This window comes from Magnolia sinica, chromosome 16 (assembly GCF_029962835.1).
Source record: "Magnolia sinica isolate HGM2019 chromosome 16, MsV1, whole genome shotgun sequence".
Lineage (NCBI taxonomy): Eukaryota > Viridiplantae > Streptophyta > Magnoliopsida > Magnoliales > Magnoliaceae > Magnolia > Magnolia sinica.
Window position 1 is genome coordinate 24,923,893 of NC_080588.1, and position 11,862 is coordinate 24,935,754.

The 11,862-nt window shown below is 38.8% G+C and overlaps 1 long non-coding RNA gene across 1 annotated transcript; it reads right to left on the reverse strand.

Annotated features, from left to right (window-relative positions):
• Positions 1 to 3,152: 3,152 nt before the first annotated feature.
• LOC131229029 (uncharacterized) lies at positions 3,153 to 6,452 on the reverse strand. The gene is made up of 2 exons (XR_009163138.1): positions 5,487 to 6,452; positions 3,153 to 5,375 (listed from the first exon to the last, which is right to left on the reverse strand). It is a non-coding gene; the product is annotated as an uncharacterized LOC131229029 (long non-coding RNA).
• Positions 6,453 to 11,862: the final 5,410 nt, after the last annotated feature.

An 11,862-nucleotide genomic window follows, 5' to 3' on the forward strand; every position in this document is an offset into this window, starting at 1 on the left:
ATGTTTTATGCACTAATACAGACAAAATTTAATCATCATTAAATATGTTACATAAGTGATGCGTTGGAACTCGGGAGTTGGACTTTTACTCGACCCTCGATTTTCAGGGCGTTATAATATATATATATATATATATATATATATATATATATATATATAAAGGAACACTCAGCTACGCACCAGTTCGCACGTCATTACATGTGAACTTCCTATCAACCATCGGATAAGGTCGATGGTCGGGATGAAGGCGCTCTTAGCGTGAGCTTAAAAAAGCGAGTTTCCTTCTCTCGCACGCCTCTTCATCCACTCTACGAAGGATGCAGCAGAAGCCTTTTCACCTAAAATTCTTCCGCTGGAATGCTAGGTGGGTCCCACTAAGATGTTAGTGATAAATCCCGTCGTCCATACATTTTTAAAAATAATTTTATGGTATGAACCCAAAACTGAGGTAGATCAAATTCTCAAGTGGGCCACACAGTGTTGATTGAACTCTCACCATTAAAAACTTCCTAGGGCTACCAAAATTTTGGATCAAGCTGATATTTACTTTTTTCCATCATCCAAGTCTATATGACCTAATCTATAGGTTGGATGTTAAATAAATATCACGGTGGGTCTTAAAAAATATTTAACGGTGAATCATTATCACTGCTACTTCCTGTGGTGTGGCCCACTTGAGATTTGGATCTGCCTCAGTTTTGGGATAATGCCCTGAAATGATAAGGAAAAATGGATGGATGGGCATTATCCCAAAACTAAGGCATATCCAAATCTCAAGTGGGGCCAACAGAGGACCCTCAATTACTCTTAATGCGTACTACCCCGCCCCTACCCAGCTCGGAACGGGCAGGAGCTTTGAGTGGCCACCGTGAAGTGTGGGTTTTCTCCACACCGTTCATCCATTTTTAGCATCATTTTATTGCATAGAACCAAAATTTAGACAAATGCAAGGCTCAAGTGGACCACACCATAGGAAGTGATAATAATTCTCACCATTGAAAATTTTCTAGGGCCCACCATGATTTATATTTGCCATCTAACCTATTTATAAATTTACATAGATCTGGATGAAGAGAAAACACAAATATCAACTCCATCCAAAACTTTTATGGCCCTCATGAATTTTTCAACGGTAAGGGTTTAATCCCCACTGTGTAGCCCACATCTTTCTTGGATCTACGACATTTTTGGGCTAATAGCTTAAAATGATGAAAAAATATGGATGGACGGTGTGTATAAGACCATAGAAAACATTACGGTGGCCACTCAAATCTACTGCCTATTCACAGAGACGGGCAGAGGTAGGACGTGATATGCGTCCCTCACCTCCTGCGCCAATTAGCTGTTAATAGGTTGCGTAACAGACTCCCTAATGAAGTGAATGTCACCAAATTCTGTGGGCCACACCATGATGTATGTTTTGTATCTACACCGCCCATCCATTTGGAGAGATCATATTAGGGCATGATCCAAAGAATGAGTTAGATCCAAAGATCTAGTGAACCCCACCACAGAAAATAGTGGGGAGAGTGACGCCCACCATTAAAAAGTTCTAAGGGCCACAAAAGTTCTCAATCAAGCTAATATTTGTGTTTTCCCTTCTTTCATGTCTGCGATAACACATGAACATATTGGATCTCAAATAAAAATTATGGTGGTCCTTTTGAAGGTTTCAACGGTGGCCGTCACTCTCACCACTGTTTTCTATGGCGGGGTCCACCCTAGCCTTGGATCTACCTCATTCTTTGGACCATATCCTAAAATGATCTCTCCAAATGTATGGATGGTGGGGATACAACACATACATCATGTGGGGCACACAGAACTTGGTGACGTCACTACAGTAGCGACTTTGGCTACTCAACCTCTGCTAGTATCCAATCCACGTCAGCTACTCAACCTCTGTCGTGGCGCGGATTTCCTGTGAAAGCCTTAGGCAGGAAGTCCCTAGGCAAGGATGCTAGGTGGGGCCCACCACCATGTTTTTGGAAAATATACTCTATTCATCCATTTTACAAGCTCATTTTAGGACAAGTGACAAAAAATGAGGTGGATTCAAGACTTGATTGGGCCACACGAGAGGAAACAATAGGGATTCAGTGAGAACCGTTGAAACATTTTTATGACCATAAAAACTTTTTTTTGATGATAAATTTTTTACATTTTCACTTCATCCCTGTGTTAATGACCTTATAAACAGTTTTGATGGCATATAAACATTAAGGTGGAGCCCAGGAAGGTTTCAACGGGAGGTATTTCTTTCCCCAAATTTCCCTCTCGTGTGGCCCACTTTAGTTTTGGATCCACCTCATTTTTGGTTGATTTTTCTAAAATGAGCTCGACAAACGGATGAACGGAGTATATTTCCCAAAAACATGGTGGTGGTCCCACTCAGCATCCTTGTGCAGGAACTTCCTGCGAAAGGCTTTCACAGGAAATCAAATCTGCCCCCTAATGATGCACGCAATTTGCAAAGTTCATTGGAAATCTAGGTGGGGCCACCATGATGTTTTTGATAAATCTACCCCATCCATCCATTTTTCCACATCATTTTAGGGCATTATCCTAAAACTAAGGCAGATCCAAATCTCAAGTGGACCACACCACAGGAAGCAGTGGTGATAATGATTCTCACCGTTAAATATTTTTTAGGGCCTACCATAATATTTATTTGACATCCAACCTGTACATTAGGTCATATAGACCTAGATGATGGAAAAAAAAGTAAATATCAGCTTGATCCAAAATTTTGGTAGCCCCAGGAAGTTTTTAATGGTGAGAGTTCAATCAACAGTGTGGCCCACTTGAGAATTTGATCTACCTCAGTTTTAGGTTCATACCATAAAAATTTTTTTAAAAATGTATGGACGGCATGGATTTATCACTAACATCTTTGTGGGACCCACCTAGCATTCCAGTAGAAGAATTTTATGTGAAAAGGCTTCCGCCGCATCCTTCGGAGAGTGGATGAAGAGGCGTGCGAGAGAAGGAAACTTGCTTTTTTAAGCTTGCGCTAAGAGTGTCTTCATCTCGACCGTCTACCTTATCCGATGGTTGATAGGAAGGTTCGCACATCATTACGTGCAAACCGGTGCATAGTTAAGCATTCATATATATATATATATATATATAATAATAAACTGGAGGGAAGATTTTAGAAAAAGGGTTTTCCAGCTGGAGAAAGTCCTGGGACATGACTGATATGCAATGGTGCCAATCCAGGCAATGATCCTATGGTAAGGTAAATTTTCTTCTATATACAATCTGTGGGATTTGCTAATTAATACAATTCTAGATACTATGGCAAGGTAAATTTTCTTCTACACTATCATTTGGAAGTTCTTTTATTGATTCTTGGGACCAGCAATAACTGTAAAACTGAGGCTTTTTCAATTCACAATCCACTATTTCTTCCAATTTTTGAAGATAATGAGATGAGCGTGGTAATTACATGGAGCAAAAATGAAGTGGAAAGATAAGGAGAAATCTCCAAAAATAAACCTCTGGTATAAGGTGAGGTAGTTTTTGTTGCAAAAGGTTAACAAACAGAAACATTAAGGCTCTCAATCTCTCCATACTTGCTCAGCTCCTCAAATAGATCCTCATAAAAATCCTGCAGTTTCAAAGTCATTCAAACCACAAAAAAAAAAAGAAAAAGAGGGAACAGAAAAAAGAGAAATCTTGATATGGAAGCAAAATATTTAAACAATTAGTGCTACCAGATGAGAAATTGCAAAATCTGTTACCAATTAGAAGGCACTTAACAACTCTGTAAGCCGGAAGAAGCTTGAAAAATCAGTAATCTTTTATGAGATTGAAAACAAATCAAGAGGAGTTATATGATCCTTTATCTAATGACATGTAGAGTGAGCTCATGTTTTGATTTGAAAGCCATAAATACATCATAATTAAGCTCATTTGCATAAAAGTGGAACTGATCTACTAATTTATCTTTATTTCAAAATTAGCAAAAGATCATATATCTATAACAGATTTCATCACACAATATTTCAACAAATAATAATAATAATAATAATAATAATAATAATAATAATAATAAGGGAAATGAAACGACAAATTGCTACCATAATTTTCTAATCCGAAATAAGCAAAGATAGCAACTAATTCGCATCATTTTTTAACACTGAAAATTAAATCAAGAAAAAAAATAGCAAGACAGTGAATAAACCAGCTAAAATCACATCCAAGCATCAAATCAAGTAAAAAAAAAAAAACTAGTGAAACAGAGCAGAAATGTAGAACGATCTAAAGGAAAGATGAGAAAGAAAGCTAATCTGTTACCATAAAAATAGATTAGAGGCAATCAGAGAGATAAGTCTCAAGAAAATCCAATGCACTTGGGCTTTATTTGAGGATATTTGACGTGGATAAAAAGGGATGTGTGATAGGGACTGTTGAAAAAGTTTTGAAAGCTTTCTAGGGCCAAGTGATTGTTTGACTATGCATAAGCATGCCAGTGAATATCACCTAGAAGACTGACTGTGGAACAAATGAATATAAATAGAAATTATGTTAGAGAGACTCACTTGAGGGAGATAAGATGCAAGCTCTCCAAGTACCCAGTTTGTAGTTGCAACCAAGTAAGGTAGATAGGGAGATGACAAATATAATGGTAGCAATTGAGTCCAAAGGTACCATTTCTACTCTCCAAATGAGAAGATCCTGTTTGGGTGCCCACTTAAAAATGAGTACTCATTTGAGTGTGCATTTGAAAATTCCTGATATTTGGTGCAACCAAACACACTCTCAATCATAATTATGCATTAGAAATCATGATTGTTTGTTATTAAAATTACTTTTAATCTGTACATATAAGATTAACTCCAATGAGATTGGCTCATTTTTAAGCGGCATCCAAACAGGCACTGTGTTTTCTATTTTGTGTTTTTATATTTTGGTCATAGTGTAGTGGATCATACTCATGCAAAATCCAACATGGATCATGCATGCATGCTTGTCAATCTAGACAGTCTAAATCATGGGTCCCACCAGGTGAGGTTAGCATAAAAAAGAATGATTAAGTTAGATTCATCCAATTTGTGTGATTTCTAGAACATGCACCCATCTAGAGTCGGCCTGATTTTGAATGGTCTGGATATACATATTCCAACAATTTTGTGATTTTAACTTCAATTTTTTTTTTGTGCATGGTATAATAATTAGAAAAGAATCCATGTAAATACATGCCACTTATTTGTTTAAAAAAAAAAAAAAGACTTGGCATATTTTGAGCTTTCCGGACATGTGACAAATGGCCATCCATCACTTATGTAGAAGCAGAAGCTACGAGGGGCCCACCAAGATGTCCGTAAGGAATCTACCTCTCCCATCACTTTTGCCATCCAGCTCATACTCTAGTACATGATTTGAAAATGAGGTAGATCCAAAACTCGAGTGGGACACAATACACGAAACATTGAGAATGAATGGAAACACCCACCATTGAAAACTTCTTGAGTGCTTACCATGATGTTTGTATGCCATCCAAACAGGGGCTGTTTCGCTACCTGTCCCCTTCCTATTTCTTCCCCCGAACAACTCTTTGATATGTGCCATTTTGATTGGTCGCACCAAAATTTCATGCTATTTGTTGCAACAAAAAACAACCTAAAACAAATATGAAATTATGAGATGAGAAATGTCTCTGTGGTAAAGAGAGCTGAATAAAAAACCAGTAAGATTAGAGCTGGCCCAAAAAGCCAGATTTTATCAAGCTTAAGCACTTCTGCTCAGTCCTTTTGTGCACACCAATACATCAAAACTCAAACTAGTAGTTGACTGATAGAAAGAAAGGACAGGATTGACTAAACTGCCTTTGGATTAAAATTTCCAGTACTGTGATTGAGCATAAGAAAGCACATTGGGCATAGCTGGCACTCAGACCTACCAAAATCCCAATTTTTCAAGATCCCTTTTACCCAAACAAATGCTTGTATGTATCCGCTGATATCATTTTTCATATTGAAATAGATAGTCTATTCCTCACATTTAAAATGAATATGCATTACAATTACTATGGTGCTACTATCCTTTCATAATCATATACATGAAATCCTTCTTATATACTACAAAAGAGATTTGAAATACTACATCAGACAGGCCTAAAACACAAAGAGGACGAACAACATTGATAGATTTCAAGAAATTGGCACAAAACCCAAAATACACCACTTACAAGCAGAGCTAAACTCAGACAATGCAAATCACCAACTAGGGATTTGACAATACACATCCCTAATTAGGGATTTGTTATACAAATCTCAAATTACGGATTCGACAATGCGTATCCCTAATCAGATATTCTAAATTGTAGAAAGCAACAGTGAGAAGGGGAAAACCTTACCTCAAACATGAGAATCTGAGATTTACGAGTAGCAAAAGGTTGAACTGTAGCAGAGGGCCGATGAGATAGGGAGATAGAGGACTAAGGTTTTGAGAGAGAGAGAGAGGAGAGAGAGAGAGAGAGATAGAGAGTGAGAGGGGAAGCGAGTGAAAGCGCGTGATAGAGGGCTAGGGTTTTGAGAGAGAGAGAGAGGGATAGGCAGAGAGAGTGTAGAGAGGGAGAGAGATAGGCAGAGAGAGAGTGCAGAGAGGGAGAGGGATAGGTAGAGAGAGAGTGCGAAGAGGGAGAGGGATAGGCACAGAGAGAGAGAGCGTGCAGAGAGGGAGAGGGAGAGGGATAGGCAACGATAAAGAGAGAAAGAGATCTGAGAGTGAGGCATTTAGGTTTTTGGTTTTTTTTAATATATAGGTAGGGCCCGGGCGCGAGTAAAGGTTAACCGTATGCACCGATTTTGCCCCGATTTTCTTATAGTGTTTGCTTTAATTCTCTCTCTTCACTTTACAATAAAAGAAAACAACCCCGCCATTTCTCTCTCTACTCACGTTACACCCATGAAGACCCTCCCCATTCACCTCTTACTTACAATAAACAAAATTCAAACGGGCAACATGCAACGCCCTTCTTCAATGTTGATGTTACTTCTTCTTTTTATCATGTTTTTCATTTTTTTTGTTTGCAACGTGGACTGGTCTAGTGCACACGTGCACCATGCATCTCATGTGTGCTGCATGCATGTGCCACATGTATGTGCATGCCACACGTGTGATAGGTGTGTGTGTGTGTGTGTGTGTGTGTGCGCAGGTGACTGTTGTGCATGTGCCACATGTATTTGTAAGCTATGATGCATGATTTAACCTATGGTTGTGATGTATTCAATGGTACATAAATGGATGATGTAGGTGGATGAACAGATCGACGTACACATATATGGATGGATGGATGTATGGATAGATGGATGGATAAATGTACGATTAGATGAGTTCATCTGTGATCGGGGGCTAGACTTCATGATGTACCTATGAATTGGTGGTGATATGGACGGTTTGATGGTTTTATCATTGGATGAATATTTAAATGCATGGCTGGATTTATTAGTTAACAAACAATTGGATTGAATATATATGTCCAAATCAATGGTTGAGATTGGACTAGTTGATCTTATAGATCAATGGTCATATTGGACTAATTTGGTATGTCAATCAACAGTTAAAATTAAACGGTCATAATTAATTCTGGTTATTACATTCTATCCTCCTTAAAAGAAATTTCATCCTCAAAATTTACATACCTAACGTGTGAACAAGTGAGGGCATTCCTCTTTAATCTCAGCCTCTCATTCTCAAGAAGCCTCTTCCTCGCTGTGGTAATTCAACTGAACCTTTACTTATGGTATAACTCTGGATCAAAGACACTGGTTGTTCGATGTACGAAGCGTCTTTCTGGATCTCTAATGGTTACCAGTCTATAACATGAGAAACGTCCCACTCATATTTCCTTAACATCGACACATGGAAAACATCATGAATACCGGACAACTGAGGCGATAAAGCAAGTCTATATGCGACAACACCAATCTTTCTAGAACCTCGAACGGACCTATATACGTTGGAGCCAACTTTCCTTTTTTACCGACCCTCATGACGCCCTTCATAAGAGAAATTTTTAAGAAGATGTGATCTCTAATTGTAAACTCTAGATCTCTTCTGTGAATGTCGACATAGCCGTTCTAACGACTTTGGGCTACACGCAAATGGTTGCTAATAATTAAAATCTTCTATATTGTCTCTTGCACAATCTCTGGTTCAAGCAAGCTACCTTCTCTAACTTCTGTCCAATAATTTGGAGATCTACAAGGTCTCCCGTACAAAGCCTCATATGGTGTCATGCCGATACTCCTTTGGTAGCTATTATTATAAGCGAACTCGATCAATGGTAAATGGTCATCCCAACTCCCTTTGAAATTAAGCATGCAAGCCCAGAGCATGTACTTAAGGATCCAATTCACTCGTTCAGTCTGCCTGTTAGTCTAAGGGTGGAAAGCGATGCTAAAATCAAGAGTGGTTCCCAGTGCCTTCTATAAACTTCTCCAAAAATGAGACATGAACCTAGAATCCCGATCAGATATGATAGATACAGGCACTCCATGCAGTCTAATTATTTCATTAATATAGAGCCTCAACAATTCCTCTAGGGGATAGTTAGCACGTATAGGAAGAAAATGTGCGGACTTAGTTAACCAGTCGACGATGACCCAAACTGCATCATGATTATTACGTGTCCATGGCAATCCCATAATGAAATCCAAGGATATGTGCTCCCACTTCCACTCGGCAATCAGCAATGATTGTAACATCCCTAATGACTTCTGATGCTCTGCTTTCACCTGTTGACACGAGAGAAATTTGGCCACAAAATCAACAATCTCCCTCTTCATATTATTCCACCAATATTGCCTACGCATATTGCGATACATCTTCGTACCTCCAAGGTGGATTGTGAACTTAGTGCGGTGTGCCTCATCCATAATTTCCTTCTTTAATTCAGCCACATTTGGTATACATAATCTTCCTTGGAACATTAATCCACCATCGGTATCAACTTTGCATTCTTACTTACCACCTTTTTCAGCTTCTATTACCTTACTTGCAGCCATGAATCATGTTGTTGAGATTCTATAACGTTACTAATTAAGGAAGGTTGAATGGCTAGATTAAAGAGACGAGTTACAAACGTTTGTGGATTCAATTGGACGTTAAAATCCTTCACTGTATCTAACATCTTCGACCGCTAGATCATGAGGTGAGGGATTACTCCATGCAGCTTACGACTTAAGCATTTGTTACTACATTAGCTTTACCTGGATGATATTGGAGGGTGAAGTCATAGTCCTTCAAGAATTCCATCCACCGATTTTGCCTCATATTCAATTCTTTCTACAAGAAAAGATACTTTAAACTCTTATGGTCTGAAAATAGCTCGAACTTCTCCCCATATAAATAATGCCTCCATACTTTGAGAGCAAACACCACGGCGGCCAACTCCAAATCATAAGTAAGGTATTCTGTTCATGCACTTTCAGCCGCCTAGAGGCGTAGGCTACAACCTTACCTTGCTGCATAAGGACACAACCTAAACCTCTATACGAAGCATCACTGAAGTTTACAAACTTTTCCCCACTCGAAGGAATGGTGAGGATGGGCATTGTCATCAATCTGATCTTTAACTCTGAAAATGCTTGTTCACAAGCATCATCCCTAATGAACTTCACACCCTTTTGGTTAATTGAGTTAACGGTGCTACAATCTGAGAGAAGTCTTCGATAATACCCCTCTAAATCAAGAAAACTACATATTTCAGTCACACTTGTGGGATGTTCCCACTTCAATACTGCTTTTATCTTTGATGGATCTACCAACACACCCTTCTTCAAAACTACATGGCCCAAACTACATGGCCCAAAAATTTCACTTCCTCCTTCCAAAATTCACACTTTTCAATTTAACATATAACTAATGCTCCAGTAGGGTTTGAAGAGTAACTCTAAGATGTTGCTCATGCTGTTTCTGGGTCTTAGAATATATAAGAACATCATTTATGAATACTATGACAAATTGATCTAGGTGTGGCTTAAATACCCTATTCATTAAGTCCATAAATACTGCTGGTGTATTTGTTAGTCCAAACGACATCACAAGAAATTCGTAGTGGCCATAACGAGTCTTAAAGGATGTCTTTAGTATATCCACTTCTTTAATTCTATGTTAATCGTATCCTGATTGCAAATCTATTTTGGAAAAAAACTTTCATTCTTTTAACTGGTCGAAAAGGTCATCTATCCTAGGCAGTGGGTTTTTGTTTTTAATGGTGACCTTGTTCAGCTGGCAATAATCGATACATAATCTCATCGAGTCGTCCTTCTTCTTCACAAATAAAAATGGCACACCCAATGGTGACTTACTCGGCCGAATAAAACCCTACTCCAATAACTTTTGAGTCTGCTCCTTCAGTTCCTTTAACTCTACCGGTGCCATACAGTACGGTGCCATAGAGATTAGTGAGATCCCAAACATAAGATCTATACCGAAATCAAACTCTCTTCTTAGAAGCAACCCTAGTATGTTTTGAAATACGTCTGAAAACTCACATATGACTGGAATTTGATCAATATCCACTTCATGTGGTTCATCTTCCAAAAGTGCTAAGAAGTCGTATAATGGTCCATCCTTTTGCTTTTCAAGGAACGGGAGTCTTGGTCATACAGGAATGGAGAAAGTCACAGTCTTCTCAAAACAATCCAACTTTGCATGGAATGAAGCCAACCAATCTATTCCCAGAATAACATCGGACTCTTGCATCTCCAACACAATAAGGTCGGCTAACAATATGGAATCCCCAACATGACAGGGCAAGATCTACATATTTGATTTAGCACTACGGAGCTTCTTATTAGTGTAGCAATTACTAAATTCTTATCTAGGACTTCAGGAAATAAACCCAATGTATGCACGAAAGGAGTTGAAATAAAAGAATGCGTAACTTTTGAATCAAATAAAACTTGAGCAAGCGAGGAATAGATAATTATGGTACCTTCTACCACTGCTCCATTAGCATTTACGTCTAGTGGTACTATGGTGAATACGCAACCCTGGGCCAGCTGTCAAGAAGCTTGGCCATCCTACCTCAGCTGGTGGTATTGTCGTTGTGGGTGTTGTTGCTACTGAGGGGGTCTTTACAGCGAAGGTCTCTGGTACTATGATTGAGGTGCTTGATGATATTGTGGCTAAGGTCTTAGGTGCATCTGTTGGGGTGCCTGATAATGTGGTTGCTGAGGTGGTCATCTACAAAAATGAGCAGAGTGACCCTCCATTCCATAGTAATAACATTTACCTATAACTTTGTCCATTGGCTAAGCTAGATCTAAGGTCTTCGTTACCATCATCTTCTGCTTCTTGGAAGCATCGCCCTATGCTTGAGATGTATTTGGTGTAGCCCTAGCATTGCTCTTCGCTTCTCTCTTCTGGTTACGACTTTTTCAAAATTCTTCATAGTCTCGCTCTATCATTAGGGCATGTTCTACTACATCGGCATATAATCTAGCTTAATTGGAGTCAGCTTGTTATGAATTGACCCTCTCAGACCCCGCTCAAACTTCTTAACTTTGTGAGATTCATCCTGAATCATATATGGGGCAAAACAGGATAGTTCAACAAATTTGGACTCATATTGACTTACAGTCGTCTCCCCCTGCTCTAAGCTTATGAATTCCTCTACTTTTTGCTCCCGTACACACTAAAAAAAGTATTTCTCGTTGAACTTCTCATGGAACATATCCCACATCCATGCGGTCTCTTCTTCAATTGTTCTAGCAATTATCTCCCACCAGTGGTCAGCTTCTCCCTCTAACATTAAAAAAAAAAAAAAAAAACTGCAAATATGACCTTCTGCTACTCATCACATCCTAAAACAACGAATATCTTCTTTATTTATTTTTTCCACTT